The 19742-nt window shown below is 38.4% G+C and overlaps 1 protein-coding gene across 2 annotated transcripts in view; it reads right to left on the bottom strand.

The window, feature by feature from the left end:
- ANKFN1 (ankyrin repeat and fibronectin type III domain containing 1) overlaps positions 1-19742 on the bottom strand; it is a 107073-nt gene that overhangs the window by 70787 nt on the left and 16544 nt on the right. The gene's annotated exons all lie outside the window — the stretch shown is intronic.

Genomic DNA, 19742 nt, shown 5'->3' with positions numbered 1-19742 from the left:
AAAAGATTATTAAATGGATAACAAAAGCACACTCTATGGACACGAAAGCAGATCCTGTAATGTCTGCATTAGGAGCTTCCAAAATAGGAAAATAATGATATTTCAAAATCTCATTTTTTTACTATTGGGCAAAAAAATTGCAAATGCGGGAACCCACAGAAACCCACAAAAATATTACAAAGTCAAATGTGGAGTATTTCAAATACCCATATACAGAATTCTAAAAACAATGAAGGTGACTATCAAAGATAAACAACAACCTAGGAAATTGTTATCCTTCTAGACAGTCCACTGGGTTAAATTCATGCAATCAGAAAACTACAGTGCAACATCAGATAATAGAAAAGAACCAAAACACAGCAATTCCTGGTCCTAGCCAGTGACCATTAATATCTACAGAAAAGTATTTTGGATTATTTTTAAGGAGATACCAGAGCTACTCTCAGAATCTGCTGAGTTTTCTTCCCTGGTTTTATTCAGACATGATTTTTGGAAAATGTTGGAAACCTCCCAAAATCTGTTGATCAGCCTGATTCTCCCACAGTTCAAACCTCAGCCAAGGTGCTGTGCCTCATACCCAAGGGCATCCTTTCGCCCAAGTAGCTGAAGCTCAAATGTAGTCCTGGGCCTGATGCTTGTATGCCTTGGAAATAGAAGCTAAGCTGTATTTTTTAAAGCTGTATTTTTTAAACCAATCTGGATATGGATCAAACTGTTCTTTGGGGGTTTTCTATCAACAGATGTGCCTGCATGTACATGTGTGTAAATATGCACACAGACATGGGCATATGAGAATATCAAATGCAAATAATGAGAATATCAAATGCATATAGTTATGGGGCATAATGAGAATATCAAATACAAATAGTTACTTGCTTTGCTGCAGCAGAGAATTGCAAAGTGCTATTACAATACTCCATGCACAGCATTCCTTCTCCTGTACCTTGAAAATCACAGGCCCTCCATTTACAGGATTCCCTCTTTTGTTCTGCTCCTTCCAAGGATCATTAGTCAGAGAGCTGACTGAGGTCACTGCTCCTTGCCAACAGGAGGGAATTGGAAATCTTTCAGAAACCACCAAATACCTCTCTAACACTGAGATACTATCTGGAAAAAAACATACTGAAAATCTGAAATGTCTAAATCAGTTAAAAATAAATGTAGGCCTAGGAACTCCATTTTCAGTGCTGTGCTAAATAGGGATGATTTTTCTAAGGCAAAGTCTCCAAATAACTTTTTTTTGCCTATATAGACCTCACCTATGGAGCTCACTTGTAAAGGAATTCTCCATTTCCAGCTGTGTTGAGGAGGAAAACATAGAGTGAATTTCTAGTAATCAGTCTATTCTTAAACATTTCTAGCACTTTCTCATTGTGGTTCAATAATTCTATCTTCTGCTTTCTCCCTTGAGCTTGGTGGAAAGCAGCCCTTTTTCATTGCCGTTTTGATTTTTTAAATGCTTAGTTCTTTTTCTACCCAAACAGTATTTAGTAGAATAGTAAAAGTCAAGATATTTTCTTGCCCAAGCCTAGTCCTTGTGAAATACAATTAGGTTTTTTGTCCCAAGTTAATATATTTATAATCTTCTTGACCTACGAATATAAATTCATAATTAGCCTGTTCAAAATCCAGAAGAAACAAAGCAATTCCCAGTAATGTAAAAGAAGTAACCATACATTTAGCAAATGATAAAAATGCAATTATTAAACATTATTATTGAATGCTTGTAAATAACTGTGAAAGACACCTACATCTAGTTCTAGAAATGAAGAAGACTAAAAGACCTACAGAAGAAATAGACCCTGGGTTTATGATGAAACACGTGGAAGAAGATCCTTTAGTCTGATCTCCTGCAGAAACCTGCCCATCCTCAGCCTTTGATGCTTCCATCAGAGGACAGAGAAGCCATCCAGTTCTCATTGCCCTTGCGTTCCTCTCTCCAGAGCTGCACAGAGCATTTTGCTGGCTGCACTCACACTGCTGCCTTAACCTCCTGCCACAGGTTTTCCTTCCATGACTGGTGAGTCAGAGGTTCCCTGCCTGCAGCACACAAGGAGCGCTGATCCCACAAGCTGCTCTTGCTCTCACTGCTGCTAAAGCTGCACGTTTTTGTGAAGATGTACATTTAGTGGTACATTTTGTTTAAGGAGGCTGCCCAAGTTGGCTGATTCAGGGACACAGTCCCCCAGGCCTTCACCCTGTGCTGTTCTCAGCTTTACACACCGCAGGCTTTTTAGCTTTGTGCTGGCCATTAACTCCACGTAGCAAATTCTGCTCGTTCCTCCCAGACCTTGGGAGGTTTCTGGGATGAGGAGCTCCGTGTTTGGGCTGGGGTTTCGCTCCTCCATCCATCGATAGGTGGCAGCGTCCACCCAGCTCTCCCCAGCCCGGGCAGGACCCGGAGCGGCGGCCACGCCGAGATCCCTGCCCCGGGACGCGGCGCCCAGCAGGGCATCCCCATCCCCATCAGGGCATCCCCATCCCCAACAGGGTATCCCCAGCAGGGCACCCCCTTCCCCACCAGGGCATCCCCACCAGGGCATTCCCCCATCCCCAACAGGGTATCCCCAGCAAGGCACCCCCTTCCCCAGCAGGGCATCCCCACGAGGGCATCCCCCATCCCCACCAGGGTATCCCCAGCAGGGCATCCCCATCCCCACCAGGGCATCCCCACCAGGGCATTCCCCCATCCCCAACAGGGTATCCCCAGCAGGGCACACCATCCCCAGAGGACATCCCCCATCCCCAATAGGGCACCCCCCCCATCCCCAGCAGGGCATCCCCCATCCCCGGACCCCAGCCTGTCCCTGCTTTACATCGCCTGCCGTGGCTGTGAAAAACATTTGGGTTTTCCCCACTAGAAACTGGGTGGGAAGTTTGGAGTGGAGAAACGGCCATGGAGCCTGGCTTTACTTGCAGCGATGGCAAAGCTGTTCCAGCATAAGAGACAAAGCTGCGTTTTAGGCTGTTCACAGTCCCAAGAAAGGAACAAATATTGCTCAAATATCAGATCTCCATCCACTATCACAGCAATGGATCCAGGCAGATTGGATACCTGGGACTGGGATCTCCACCCCCTCCCAAAGTAACAAGACAACATGGCTAACTCTGACACCTGTAGGCACTCTTATTTTAAAATTCCATTACTTGAAATGTAGTTAAAGTGACTCTTCTCCCTGAAACAAGATAGTGGATAGTTTTTTTCCTACAGTCAAAAATATTCAGTGGGAAAGGTAAAATAAAAAGCAAACCAAACCCCCAAACACATAAAAGTGTACGTTTCTTTGTCCCTGTACTCATTCTTTCTTGCACATTTTTATACATAAAACGTACTGTAGTAAATTCCAACTCTGGTTTTGGCAATTCCTGCCCCTCTGGCGCCTTGTTTACCTATCATCTTTCACACACACTCCTTTGCCAATTTGTTTATTCTCTGTCCTGTTCCCTGGTTTCTTGGGTTTCTTCAAGGATATTGATTGGAGTCTTACTGTTTCACTAGTTACTTTAGCCAGTGTTCTTGATCCAAATCCATAGCAAATAACCTATTATCCACAAAGACACAGAAGTATTCAGTATGCTTATGAAAAAGCCAAATATTTCCCAGTTGATCAGTCACAGACATGATCAAACTTGAAAAATTCTGAAATTGTGAGTAAAGAAAAAATAATTGTGTTTGGACTAAGCTTAGAAATAATTTCCCCAAGTATTCTGAAATGTGTGAGGCAATGTGATGTCAGTGATGAGTGGAACTGGGCTTGGCAGCCCTGGCTCCCCCAGGTTTCCTCTGTAGCCACAGCTCCCAGCCCAGGGTCCTGTCAGCCCCACCTGGAACCCAACACATCCAGGCTCTGCAGGGCTGGATGTGGCAGATGCACCCTGGGGCCTGCAGATTCCCAGAGGAAAGATGCAGATGGGAGGAATTCTCAGCTTGGTGGCAGCTGTGGATTTGCTGCTTGTACTCCAGAATGTGATTTTAAATGAACTAGCAGAAACTCAGAACTGTTTGGTCAGAATTCTTTAAAGATGGCATATTTTTCATACAGTCCCAGTGGCTTGTTTACCCTGCTAGTCTCTTTACTTGGAAAATTCCCGAGAATAATAATTCCTGGCTGCAGTGGAATAGAATCAGGCCTGGGCTGTCAGAGCTACAAAACTACTGAGTCATTTGGGATCTTTTGGAGTGTAAGTTAAGGTAAACAGAAATAAAATAGTATAAGAAGTCCATCAGTGCATCAAAGTCCTCCCTGTTTGAACCAAGGAATCAAAGGGCAGCTGCTGTTACCTATCAGGAGGTGTGCTCCAATCCTGATACATGGAAGTGCTGCTCTATTGCAAAACCAGTGCAGAGCAGAGCTCTTTGCTGGTTCTTGCAATTATTCCCCAGATTAAGAAAACCCCCTAAATCTGTGCAAACACATGCAGTTTAAGGAAGCCTATAAAAGTACATGAGGCCATTGGACATGTCTGAAGATATTGCTGGCCCTCAGAAACAAATTACCCATCTGAACATCATGGAAATAATGAAGTTGTCAGCAACAACAGGCAGCTGTGAAGTTTTGTCAGCCTCCTGTTGGTTGTGTTATCTAGTCAGACACTCCACATAGAGATCATTTATGCCATGTATTGTTCAGCCATGACTGCTCCCAGCTGCACTACATTTAATTCAAGTTAAACCAGATCATTTTACAAACAGAAATTAACAAGCTTTTCATAGCTGGCAATTTCTAGATTAGGAAAGAATAATGAAAAAAAACAGAATTTAGCAAAATTGAGCATGGAACAAAGCTGAACAGAGGCAGACACACAACATCCCAGAGAAGCATCTTCTTTTTTTAGACTGAAGGCATCTTTAGGCTTGTGACACAGTCTTTTAAAAGACCAAAAAAGAACATACAAATATATAGATAGGTGTCATTGCAACTTTTATATGATTGTAGTAATTAGCAGTATACTTATTAATATAAGGCCTGTTTCTGAAGATGGATTAACTTTTCTTCAATACTTGTATAAGAGCATTCATTATAAAATACTACACAAGTGCCATTATTTTTCATACTGAATAAAGAAAGAACTTTGATAACAGAAGAACAACTTCCTGCTGTTCTGTGAACCCCAAGCACTGTTTATTTCACTAAGCAGATACTCCTTAAAGAGCAGCTTGTTTGCCCTGATTAAAGCAGAAGTCTATTTATGGCATTTAGTGACTTCAACATATTAAAATCAGACATTTAGAAAGAAACACATACACAAAACCAGCAGCAAACCAAATCACAAAAAAACCCAGAGTAAGGTACCATATCAGGAAAACTTTGCTACTGAGGGCAAAGAGTAGGAAGAGGGGCTATTTTCAAAGGGTAACATTTACCTGGGGTGAATAATTTGTCCAGATCCTGATGGAGACAACAATTCAAACCAAGAGTCTATTTATCTGCATTATCAGAGGAAGAACCACAAGGAGATCCGTCTCCCTGGATCAGCTTTTGTGAACAGCTCTGTAGGTTATCTTTGCAATAGGGAATCTTCCACAAGTGGAATTCATACTGCTGTCATTTGGTCTGATGTGGCTGTTCATGTACATTTGAGTTTAAATGAAAATAACTCATAGGAATTCCAAACCAATGCATCACAGAAGCAGTGAAAAAACCCAAACAGAATTCCCAAACAGAATAGAAAAGATTGCTGTGAAGTAATTATAGATTTGCCACTGCCATTCTTTTTCACAATGTGCAAATTTAAACATTCATTTTTTCTGAGAAATTATAATAGCTTTGAATCATGAAGATCCAAGGTTTATTGCAGAGGCAATGCACATGGACATAACAGTTTTTGTTGAAACTTTTTTATACTTTAGAGAGACAAGGACATATGATTGTTTATCCTTTACAAGAGGTCTGGGGCACAGCAAAATCAGTGGCAAAATTCAAAAGATGGAATTGTTCTTACCTCAAGTGCAACATTTCAATAAAAGTGAAATTAAAAGGCAAGAAGTGCAACCAAATCTTGTCTGTTTGGAATATAGCAGGTCTATATACTGCTTTAACAAAAATATTTCTTTTTTTACTGTAGTGAAGGCTTTTAAAAACTGTAGTAGTGAGAACAGCAGCTCATGAAAATATCTCGCCATCACTTTTCTTTATCTCTGAACCTGATGAATCTGTTCCCTCTCAATTAACCATTCCAGCCTCTCACTGAGCAATAAACATCAGTGCTTGGCCTTGCCACAAGTCCCATCTCCATGTCACAAACAAGATAGAATACAAAGTGATAATTGCTCCCTAATGAGCACATACTAATTTGGATGAATTTAGCCCCTCTTCCCATTTCTCTCTCTTCATTACATTGAACTAATGCATCAACCAAATCCAAAGGTGAGAAATTAATCTGAAATAAACTCCTGCTTTTCATGGCTGAAATGTTCATTCATGCTGCTTCATTGCAGCATGGCTTCCTCTGTTTTCCAGCAGGTCAAAGAGAATCTGATTCAGACTATAAAATTTGGACTTTATCTCCACATTCAAACTCTGACTTAGCAAAGTCCTTGGAAAACAGCTATCAGGCCAATTCTTCAAGGAGGGGTTGTGGTATAGGCCAAGTCCTGACGAGTTGGCAAAAGTCTATATGAACTTCCATGCTGTTCATAGACCCTCTGGGATGTGTTTTACTCCTTCTCACTCACCCTCAAATCAGAAAGAACAATGCTGGTGAACCTCAGGGCAGGAGGTGTTTGGAGCACCCAGCAGGGCTCTGGCAATGCCCAGAGTCACTGGTTCAGTCTCAGCACCTTTTGTTCTTCCAATCATGGTAAAGCACTGGTTAGTCCTAGAACAGAGACATTGGCTGGGAAAACCTTTGAGATATCAGGCTCACCCCGTCCTGAGAGTTTTGTGTATCAAAAATGTTTGGTTATCACATGCTCACTTATGTTTCACTTACATGCAGAAAATTGAAAATATTAAAAACTTCAAAAACTATAAAACCCCAGCTCCCCAACAGCTTATTATAAATAACTACTTCCTATATTTTATAAATGAGGTACTTCAAAAGTGTTTGTACATCACCATCCAGTTATTACATTCATTAGGGCTGTCACAGGAGACAGATGGGGAATATAATTTGCTGCTGTGTTAAAAGATTGAATATGGATTTGGAAACGAGGACTCCTGGTCCAATGAAACAACACTCTCTCCAGCCAGAAGTGCTGATCTGATTTCATCTGAATTGTGTTAATAAATATTTGCAAAACCAGGCAGCTTAGGTGGCTTATTTAAGAAAACACTTGCTTTTCACCTTTAGTAATTAATTTCCTTCAGGGTCAGCATTTGGTGGTCTTACAGCTATTGCCCAAACTTCTACACACTTTGGGATGATTAATGATCTCTGTTCTGGAAAATTATGAGGTGCTATAAGGAAAAATTAACTGAATTCACACAATGTGCAACCTCTCACTGGGTACATTTGCTCTGCATTGTTTTTTTAAGGGGCATGGTCTGTGTGAATGTGTGTCATTGAAAACTGGTAATGAGCTCCCCACAAACCTGCACTGAATGCTCACACGGTAATGCAGCCAGTCTCAGCTATAGGCAACACTGAGCCCAAGTGAAATCTTACAGATATTCAGTGCTGGCAAGAGAATTACCCTGCAAGCAGCCCTGATCACCGTGACACCTGAGCCTTGGGACAGAAAGAAATGCTCAGGGTTTTTCTTCAGATGCTCTTCTTGGTTACAGCTTCAACCTTCCTCACACACACACAAAGCACAAACACAGAAATGTCCCCATTTATCACACCAATTTTGATACCTGTTTTGTGACATTTTTAAAATTGGTAAATAATATTATTTAGGTCACATTTTGCAGCATTTCATTCAATGCAGGTCTTTTGAATGATTGGAATTGAGAATATGTTTTGCATCTTTGCAGTTACCGTTCTGGGAGAATTCATTCTGGTCCTCCATCCACTTTTCCAAATGCAAAAAAATTCCATGCAACATCCAGTGTTGCTACTCAGCTGGAAATAGAGGCATGGATTTGTAATGAGGTGAATAACAATTTAATATATACAGACAGTCTTGTGCTCCAGCAGTTTGGAAGCACCTGATCTGTTCTCTGGCTGTACAGTCTAATAAAACCGTGTAGTTTGGTTTTAATTAGAGGCCATAATTATTAGGAATTTGAAAATTAGCCACTATCAGTATGCAGGGTGAATTTGTTTTCTGGCTTTGTCTTTTATCTAAACTGGATTAAAACCAGAAGGTTGATTTGGTTATTCCAGCTGTACTTGGAAGAAACAGAGTTCAACATGAATCACTGGGTTTGCTCTAAGAATTTCTGTTGCCTGATGTTCAGTGCAAATAAGGTGACTTTTCTTGAGGGAAATATTGAACTACAGAGAAGGGGGAAAAAAGCCAAGCTGGTATGAACAACTTTGAATCGTAGATGAAGAGGAGCCACAAAAAATATTAAAATCCATTTAAAATTTTTAGCAAAGCAGCTTTCAATGACAGAGTAATTTATTTTACAATATTCTACCAGAAGACCGAGATACATTTTCTCACTGACTTCTGTGAGAATGGTGTTTTGCACTGGAATTACTGCTCTAAGTACAAACACTGAAAAGTTTCATGGATCACAAATAGATGGAACAGGAAAATGAAAGCAGGGAGAGTGAAGGGAGAGTTTGTCTAAATGGTTACTCAGTGGGCCTGTGAGAGAGCTGGAATTGGACATTTATGTTGTTCCAGTGCCTATTTACCCTTCCTCATATGGCTTAACAGAAATGTCGGAATTTTACTTTACATTTAACTTCTATTTTACACCCGCCTCCCTTCAAGAAGTTACCATGGAACTGAATTTTCAAATTACTGACATGCCACATTGGTACTTGTGTTTGAAAAGCCCACAGATTAGATTACATGAAGTTACAACAGAATCAATCTGATGGCTAATAGATGATTCCATCATTTTTCTTTCAATGAGTCTATATTAAAAACCAGCTTAACACTAAGAAATGAACTTGCACTTCAGCAAAAGCTAGAGTATTAATATTTTGATATCATATAAAAATTTGATTATTGAGCCCATTATTATGCCATAGTCTCACAGTTAAAATGCAACTGTGAGACTGTGATATCATATTGTCATAATGTAGTTCTTTGGATTTTCTGGAGAACACCCAGACACTCAAAAAAATTTGTTCAAAGAGGTGCAGTAGCTAAAGAATGATTTTTTAGAAGGGTGAGAAATCCCAGCCTAACTACCAGCCTCTCCTGAAAATAGGCAATCTAAAAATTGAATGCTCCGATATATCAGCACACAAGCTGTGCTGGGAGAATGTGACTTTGTGAGACACACAAAAAGACAAGTGAAGCAGTTGTGGTTTTTTAACACTCGAAGCACAGATTCAAGCTTAACAGTACCAGTCTACCACCACAAAGATTGCATGGAATTCCCTTTACTTATACCAGAATTTAGCTTTTAAATATAAGTAGTAGGAAAACCTGATGAAAAGAATTACAAATAATTTTAATATGAGTTTAAGGAAATAGTTATACACCATTGAAACCAGAAATTTTGGTCAGAGTTTTCCCCACAAACCTATCTATGAACCATTGAAGGGCATTTTAATAAGCAGCATTTTGTTCAGTAGGCTTTTGAAAATAATATGGAGAATACAACTGGTATTTTCAGCCAGAATCATTCATAGAGCCCTCATGAAAAATAAGGAGTTCAGGCTTAAAAGTGAAATGAATCTTCTCTAATTTTATGTGAAATTCCACAGCGCCATGTAATATGATCTTCATTCCATAATGGGGGCTCCTATTTAGTTAGCAAAAAATAACAACCTCTCTAAATTACTGCTTTTTGCATATCTCCCACAGATCTGATGGCTCAGATCGTAGGTTTGGATAGGGACAGCCTCCCAGTGGGTTACAGATATGAAACCTCACTGCACATGAGAAATACTTACTTTCATCTCCTTCTTCAAGCCTAGATTCAGCTATTCAAAACAGAAAATCACAGCACAAACTCCAGCCCTACAAACCTTGGCAGCACTGAGCTGCTGCTGTTCTGTGCTGTCCATCAGCTGTCAAGATGGAAAAGAAAACTCTTTCTACATTCAGAGAGTATTTCCAAATGTGCACATGGTGCTCACAGGAGATGACAGTGCAAGAATTGAATGTCACTTGCATGCCAAAAATACTTCTGAAACTTGAGGTGGGAAATAAAGGAGTGATCACGAGGACACAAGAAAATCCAATAGGATTGCAGTGGCAAGCTTTGAATTTGCAGTGAAACCTGTCTCCCTGTAAAATATGGTTTTCCAGTGCATGCTGCAAAGCACAGTCAGTTCCTTTTAATTTCCTTCATCTATCTGTGTACACAAAGCAGCATCTGAACTGTATTTCCAAGCAAACAATTATATAAAACCAGGTGTCTTCTCAGAAAAGTTTTCCTTCCCTTGAAAAGCAATCAGGAAAATTAAGGAATTAGTGTAGTGAAAATTAATACATACATAGGTGTCTAAAAAAAAGTGACTGACAGTTAGAATACATTAAAAAATGAAATATTAGATACCCCAAATCAGTTTTCAGATATTATTAGAGAGCAATTCCTGAAGAATAACTACCAGGTAAATAATTTGCTGTAAACAGCACTTTTGAGAAAACTGCTTGCAGATGATTTCTAAATTAAAAAAGGTACAATTCACTGTAGCATTTGCTTCAAATTTTACAACCAACTAATTATGAAGTAGTCCCTTTCAAAATGAAATAATTAATACAGCCAATTAGCATACACAGATGGGTGAGAAAATTAAGCTTATGAGTGAAGTATGAAAGGAATGGAAATCTGAAAGTAATTACAATGGATTTTCCCCCATTTTTTCTCTATAGAGAGTATGTTATATTAGTTCAATATTAACTCATTTTCACCTCTGTCTCTGACAAAACAAGCAGGAAACTGTTACAAAATATCATCTTTTTGGAATACCACCAGATTTTACACTTTTTTTAAAATCCAGGAACAAATGGATAAGGAAATAAAAAACCGCAAATTGTGTTTCTTTACAATTGATGAGTCATGATTAAAAAAGGTCAGAAAATGACATTTGCATTATCTGTCTTGTCCTGAAAATGGCACTGTATCAAGAATAAATGATATAAAAATTATAATCAAAAACCCTTAACAAATGAGGAATGAATATCATCAGTCAAGGATCAGAAGTTTCCATCCAAAGCTATTGAGCACTGTAAACTCCAACAGGCCCTGAGCCACTCAGTTGCTCCAGGAGCACATTTTGATTGGTTTGATTCTTTTGCTGGACAGCACAGAAGATGTGGAAGACTTTTCTTAGCCACAGGCTGAACATTCTGCGACTTTTTGCTGATACCCACTACTCAAGTGCCTTTGCTCCTCATTGGAAACTTGTATGAAATCTGAACAGCCAGGCAGAAAGTCTCTTTAACCTCCACTGATACCATCACAGCGGCTGTCAGCGAATCCAAATGTGCAGCATCCATCTATCACTTGTTTGGAGATAGATTTTTTAAAAAAAAATCTTGGAACACATTTTCTTTAAAAATTCCAAAGGCTTAGCAATAGTGATTTCATAAGGGAAATCACTCTTGTGTCCACAGTTTCTTCAAGATAAAGTTCAAGGCAGGAAGAGATGCCGAAAATTGAATCAGTACCAAAAGACAGACAGGATAGATTATAGAGAAACCAAGAGAGATGGAGGTTTAAATTCAAAGATGGAATAATTCCTTGTCTTAGGAATAGCCATATTCTTAGATAAATAATTCTCACCAGTTCAAACTGATACAATTTCAGTCAGTCGAGGAAAGTGAGGTGGTGTTTTAGTAAATAATTTTGTAAGTTCCTATAGATGTGTATCTGGATCGTGCAATGAGAAAACTTTTTAAAAGAAATGGTGCAGGATGTGTTCAGATTTATCTTTAGAACGGATTTGTGTCAGGATAAGGAAAACGTGGAGGGAAATTCTAAAAGCAACTTCTGATCATAATTCTTCAATTACAGCAGCAGTTCATACACAGCTGAAAAAATAGGACACCCTCTCTGTTAAGTGTAATCTGTGCCAGAGGAAATAGGAATCTGCTTTTTCAAAAGCTAAATGAAGCAAAACTACATGGACTCTGTGTAACAATGAAAGCAACACTAATTTATTTTATCTTGAAAATATAAGCAAACAAGGATCTCTGCTTGAGAATGGGTAAACGTATTTATCTCAAGCTTTTTGTCTTTCTGGAAGGCCTCCACAATCTCAGTCATTTGGATGAACTATTATATAGGGAAATACAAATTACACCAACTTATTGAAGGGATGGATAAAGAGCTGTCCAGAAGATTTTAAGTAACAAAAAGGTATTTTATGATAAGAAATCTGTGCAAGTGTTCAACTTGCAGTTTTCTGCTGCAATTCAGCAGCTGTTCATTACAGTCTGAAGATGCTTCAGTTATCACTTCTGTGCTGCCTGGTTACAAGGTCATTAAAGATTCCTTTTAAAAAGTCGCATCAAGTTTCCTAAGGAAAATACTTAGATACCTGTTAGAGATTGTGTCATTCTCTCGGAAAATCAGGATTGATTTTCTCCCTGCTTTGATGGTCACCTTGGTGACAATATTCCTGTGAAATACAGTCCTTCAGAGAGGGGTTGGGACAAACTGCTCTGGGAGCTCTTCCTTTTGTTTATGCTTTCTATTGAATGATCACAAGTGTGGCGCATTCACCCAGCAAGGGTTGTCAGTGCCTTCAAAACGTGCAAGCTCCTGTTCAGCAGAGCTGGTTGCCACCCAGAAAGACACTGCAAGCAGGTCAAAGCAAAACAGTTTAGCGATAACTTATACCCAGAAATTTATTGCAATGATCAAATTTGCTTTCTTGCATTTGGAATTTAAAATAAAGCATTTTTTAAAAATTATAGGGAAAAATTTAAAAGTCCTCTTTCACACTACCACTGACCATAAAGGTAGGAATTTGGGGGATTTGTGAAATAGTAGAATGATAGCTTAGATCAAGCTTCAGAGTGCTGGTTAATATCTCATTAACCTTGCTAGTGAAGGAATCAACCCTTTCTGATTGATGTCTTAATTATGTCCTAAACAAACCATGACACAGTAATTTCATAAGCACTGGTACATTTCCTTCCCTCACAGCAGCAAAGAAATACTGTTTTCTTACATATATTCCTTCCTCTGTAAATTAAAAGGGAAAAGACAGTTGCTTGATAAATGTGAGACACATTCATGATAAAATATATAAAATTATCAGCAGAAAGACGTCCCACATAAATGGTGTCCTCAAATAACCTTTGATGGAGCTTGAATAACTGAGTGACACAGAACTGCTTCAAAAATGAGGCAACTGAATGTATTTTTGAGTCAATTTACATGAAACAGTTTTTAATGCAATTCCAAGCAACTCTGCTAGATTATTACACAGTAACTTTAATAGTTAACAGACACTCTAAGTTTCTAATGTAGCTGAAATAACTTCCATCCAAGGAAAAAAATTAATAGAATGAATCCTGCTTTAATCTGCATTTTCAGGCTTTTATTAAAGTTGTGGTTTTAATATTTCTTTCAGCTGTCTTCAGCCTGCAACAGCAAAGAGACTTACAGGCCCAGTTCCCCCAAATAGTGTGAGGCTTTGCACACACGGAGGCTCATGGTTTCTAAATTATATTAAAGCACCTACACAGCCATTAAACCTCACGTTCCTTCCCCAGAGCTGCTGCAGCAGTGACTGCAGGAAGAAACTGTTCTTTGATGACCTCCCTTGTGAATGAATAATTTTACATTTTCCTTTATGATTACTCTTGTTTTGCCCACCCACTTACAACATCAGCTATAATGAGGCTATTTATGGTAAATACTACAAGATAAATTAAACCCACATTTGTGATTCCCATACACAAACCCAGTGCTGCACTTAACAGCACAAACCTTTGTGCCTCAGGAGGGCACTGACTGATGTGTGACTGAGAAGTGCAGTTCTGCCATTTTAATGTGTCCCTCTTCAACCTTTTTTTGTGATTTTTGAGGCACACAGCACATGGCATTAAAAAGCAGAAGCATCCACACAGCTGCTCTTTGGTATCAAGATCAATGAGCCTGTCAAAAAAATCAAAGATGCCCCCTTGGTCATGGAAAAAATACTGAGATTTCCAAGCAGGGGTGTGACACCAGGAGTCACAGGGCTGTCCTGTACAACTCCAGCTACATTCATAGCAGCAGCTTTTCACTGCAGCTTTTCACTGAATTTCATACCAAAATACACCCCCATTTCTTCAGGACTCAAGAAGGCAGTCACTTCATTCAACACTGCTGGTGCCACTGGATTTATAGGATGTGTTTTTAAAAATATTGGGAACAACTAGTTTGAGGTTACAGGTGGTACCTCAGTCCCTCCTCTCCACCCCAGCCTGCAGCCTGTGAGTTTCTAATTACTCCTTGATCTGCCTTTTTTAAAGAAGAAATGTAAGTATGGATTGGAAAATTACAAAAGCAATGTACAGTGGCCAAAGTTTCCAGTTCTCACATCCCTTAGTGAGAAATTCATCCCTAAGCCCAAGAAAATTACTCAAGTGTTGATATCATTGTGTTTTGATAAAAGCCTCAATTTTTAAAAGGCCTTTCAGTGAAAACAGTACAGTGAGAATACATCATTAACTCCTACTTAGTGTGATGTGAATGCACCATAATGACCACCCTCTGTTTTGTGCATGAAACCAGCTGAAAGAAACTCCATATATGAAATACAGAAGCTTGGAACATTCTGCAGTGTGCTCAGTGGTTTGAAACAGGAAAAAAAAAAGCTGCTGAAGTCTTTACAGTATTAAGATATGAATAAGGAACATAAACATGTAGTACCTGGTGACTAATGAGCATAAAGCTTTCCTCTTTCTTCGTGGGAAATCCTATGGAAGGCAAATAAACCCACAGAGACCATTGTGGAACCCATACCATACCATCTGAGAAAGCTTTCTTTTATCCCAATAGCTGGCAACAAAATATATGCATTTACAACAGATTTCTTTTTTTTTCCTTTTAATCTGTAGCTAACTGCAGTTTTAAAGCCTCTCATTTGTTTAACTACCAGGCTGAACAAGCAAAGTTGGCATTTAGAAAAAGCAAATAAATCAAAATCCAGTTAAATTTGGCACCTTCCTTGTTCATTCTTCCCCACCAGTCCTGACTTACGAGTGGTTATTCTCCTTTCTCTTCAGATCCTTCTCTAAGCTCCCTCACCAGGATTTCAATGTTAGATGATCAAATGTGCAAGAGAGGCACCTAATTTCTCACAGGCACTTCTGAAAGCTCCTGACTGAGTCTACAGTGAACAATTTTCTTTCTCTCTTTCTCTTCCCCTGCCCCCACCTTTTTTTTTTTTTTTTTTCTTTTTCCCTGGCCTTTGATCTTTAGAAAGCACAAATGCCATTACAGTGAATAAAGTCATAGCCCACAGAGTCAATCCCTACTATTTACCTCCCCCCCGAGCCAGCCCAGCGCAGGCAGGGCTCAGAGACAGCAGCAGGTATCATCACACTGTGACAAATGAGAATGTGTGTCAGGGGAGGCTGTGCAAACAAACACTTGGATGCTTGGGAACACAGACACAAGAGCTAAGATCTAGCTTGCTTTTTTTTTGGGGTTTTTTTTTCCCCTCTCTTTTCTTTCTCCCTCCACCTTCCAAACAGAAGATTAAGTTTGCTGTGAACATGAGCTGATGAAAAGAATTCAAATAGTGCTTTGAATAGTGCCACTGGGAGTGTCACAGGAGAATTACAAATTGCTGCTGGAGACACCAGTCTCCCTTTACAGAAAGTTAACATAAAAGTACACATATCTTCTTTCTATAAGGTACTAACTTGTAAATTAACCTTTAATGGAGTATAAATGATGTCCTGAAAGAACTGCTTATGCAGCTATATTTATGATCTAGAAAATTGCAAATATTTACAAGATTATAGGTGTTAATGGTCTGTCAAAAATGTTTGTATATTGTACATACATTAAACCTCAGTTTAAGACCACCCTGCTATAAAGACCACCCCATTTCTTGTCCCATATAGAATTTCATTTGATTCCATATATTCCATTCCTTATAACGAGGCCAGGCCCCAGCACACACCCAAACCACTCCAGACAGGGAACTGCTCCTCTGTGGGATCCTCTGGGAAGGAGAATGTGTTTTAGCCTCTGTTCCCATTCCCTGTGCAGCTCCCACCAGGCAGGGTTACCTTTGTACCTTTGTCCACACAGCAGGTGGACCCAATTGTAACTTTCCATTTTCTATATTCAGAAATGTTATAAAACAAAAAAAAAAAGTATTAAAAAAAGTTTATTTTAATTCCTCCTTTAAATTATTATTAATAAATTTTCTTTATACCCTTTTAAAATTTTAAACCTACTTTACCTTTCTCCTAATCCTATCTCACAACAAAAAATAAATACATTAATAATTAATCAACGCCAAAACCTATCGCACTCTCTAATACATTAAACCAAAAAATCTCATAATTAAAAAAATCTTTAATTAACAAACCAAAACCACTGAAAGGTCTCACATCTGAGCTTCTTTTTTTTCTTTTTTTTTTTCTTTTTTCTTTTTTTTCTTTTTCTTTTTTTTCACTCACTTCATCATTGAAGCTGCAATTTTCCTCAAAAGAATTTGCATTTGAGGCTTTCTATGAGTGCTACAAAAAGAAATCATCCCCTCATTGAGTTAATTCTGTATTTGTCACTGACTCAATTTTTGCTTTGTAAATAATTAGTAATATATATTTTCTGGGCATAAGTTATGGCAACAATAATTTCAATACAAGCCAAAATGTATTTGCTACTCAAAGTGAGACAATAACTCGTGCTCTATTCTCTGATCTATTACAGCTTCTTCTCTGGGCAATTGAGTAACTTTCTGTATTAGAAATTTGATCCCACCTTCTGAATTGAAATTTCTTTTTCTGAAAACATTGCAAAATAAAAACCAGTTGGACCTTGTTAGTTGTGATAGTGAAATTTCAGAAAGGTCAAAGTTTGAATTTTGAAAGAGGAGAAACTTTTTTTGGAAATGCGCATAACTCCAAATGTTACAATTTTCAATACTTGTTTTACAAACATCATTGAATTCACACATAAATACAGCTGGGGAAAAATAAATACTTTGGGAACAAATACTTGGGGCTCTGCCCAGGTTTTATTGCAACAGATTATTTTCTTTTGTAATTTATCATTTGCTGTGCATTATCTTGCTCAATGACTGGAAAAAACCAACGTTCTTCTTTAGGATAAAAAGTCAAAGGAAAACTTGAAAAGGCTCTCTCCTCCCTGACCTCATGCACATTTTTATTGATATCAAATTGCTCATATTTTTTTGCCTTGCCATTTTCATTTTTATACCTGCTGGATCAGATCTTCAAATGATGTAAACTGGCATTGGCCTAATGGTTTCCATGAAAGTATCAGAGCTGAGGATCTGGCATTAATTACTGGGGATTCTCTGTTATCCAGTGAGATAATGTAAAAGCAGTTCCTCGCCGAGCTTGAAAGAGAGTGATCTGTGAGTTAAATACAGAGATACAGCTTAAGTGAAGTGATTTCAGGGAAAATTAACTTCTGAGATTTTACACAGATCTTCAAATTATTATTATTTTATGTCATAATCTGCGCCAAGAGAATAACCAAGGTGAAGCTTCTTCAAATTATGCGACATTTGATTTTCTCAAAAATACAAAATTCATTTAGATAGCTCAATGAAAGGATGCCATCTGGAGTTTTGTTGTTTTACAAAGAATGAACTGGCTTGCCTTGGTTTGGCTGCTAAAAGTGGTGAAGCAAAAACCAAAGATTAGATATAATTTTTGGTTTTCAAGCATTGCTTTTACTTTGGCAGACATAACCACACACATTACAAGGTTCCCAAACATTCCTCTCATTTCAAGTGCTTAATTTAAGTGAGTCTTCTCTCCATTTTCTTCTAAGATTATTCAATCGAAAGGGCTTTTTATACTAAAAAAAATCAGGATTTTATTTTCATGAGGATATCTCCTGGTGAGGGATATCCAGAGAGGACAGATCCAAAGACCAAGATTTCCCACAGGTAAATCTGAGATTTTGTTGCAGGCAAACACTGCATATGTCACATTTTCTGTGCTTCCAAAGGCTATTTCCCAGTAAACCAAAGCATTATAGACTATTTATTTATAACCCTGCTGTAGAACAAACAGAACCACCACACAACTATGTGTCTGGGTCAACAAACTTTAAGACTCTACAATAAATTTTTGAGGATGAACACAAGACCTGAGATGCCTCTTAATTTTCTTTGATCCTCAGGGCACTGAACTATACATGTCCATGAATATAATTTGGTTTTTTGCTGCCAATACTCCCTCTGGAAGAGTCTTTTCCACCAGCAGATGGTCACATCCTGATTTACCTAATGTAAACCTATGTATTTGGGGGTAGCTTATATCATGATAATTTTTTCCCAGTGTGTTTGTTTAGACATGTATATTTAACTTAGGTGTCTTCACTGCTGTTACTTATACAGAGAGTGACTGTGGGCTTTGAATCAATTAGTTGATTTTAAGAGCAGTGAAATGTCTTTATGCCATTCAGGTTTTTCCTCTGTAAAGGAAGGATAAAACATCCTTCCTTTCCTCTCCTCTCTATGTTCATTTTCAGACTATAACTTCTTCTGAGCAAGAATTCTGCTGATCAATGCTGGTTTAGTGCCTACTACAGTGGGTATCTTCTCACAGTGGGGTACTACTATGCTACAAAAAAAAAGCAAATATTACTGATGGTAAAAATACAGCTCATCGACCAAAGGTGCGGGAAAAGAATTTTGTCCTCTAGGACATCAAAGTTCTTAAAAATTCATATGTCAAGTATTTCCATCTGAACTAAATTAGTTTTGTAGAACTAAGATTTCATGGCAAATAAAAATAGTATATCATCTTAATAAAAGCATCATGTGCAAAGGGAAAATAAAAGCAAGAAAGATATAATTTTATAGTACTTGCACAGTTCTTCTTACTCTGCACTGAAATTCAAAACTACCAAAGAAGCAGCCATCAACAGCCACATAATCAATCTCCTGCAAAGCGGGTGCTGGTCTCCAACTTATTTGGTACAAAGGACAGTGGAAACAATAGGAAAGTTTGCAGGAGTGTAGTAAATAACTCTAATGCTTTGAATTGCAAAGGGTAAGCAGCCTACCAAAAGTATTTATCAAAGTCATATTGGGGGAAAGAAACATCACCAAGCAGAACAGTGTAAGCCAGATGCTTGGAGATTAAATGGGGTCAAAAATGCAACCCTAATTTTCATAACATCCTCATAAAAATTCACAGGAAACTGCTTTCTGAACCTGTTTTGGAAGAGATTTTTTTGAAAGTTAAAGGGGAGCTGCAGATTGAGATTCTACTGGATGAGGTCAGAATTACAGACGAAGAGAAAAATAACCTGTTCATTAAATAAAAATAAGAACATAAAAATCAATACAGAACTATGCCTAAAAGTAGCTGACAGTTATGTTTAGACTGGTGAGATCAGATTTACATCTTTTAATTTGCAGTAGTGTTGAAGGTACAGATCAGTCAAATCTTTAACCCTTTCAATGAGGGAACCAACCCACTTGACTTTTGTGAACCCACCAGACCTACCTGTAAATATAAATACAAAGTTAAAAAAAAAAGGCTTTACTAATATTTTCAGCTC

The sequence above is a fragment of the Zonotrichia albicollis genome, chromosome 19 (assembly GCF_047830755.1).
Source record: "Zonotrichia albicollis isolate bZonAlb1 chromosome 19, bZonAlb1.hap1, whole genome shotgun sequence".
Lineage (NCBI taxonomy): Eukaryota > Metazoa > Chordata > Aves > Passeriformes > Passerellidae > Zonotrichia > Zonotrichia albicollis.
The sequence above is the reverse complement of the archived record's forward strand: the minus strand, read 5'-3'. Positions and strand labels throughout refer to the sequence as shown.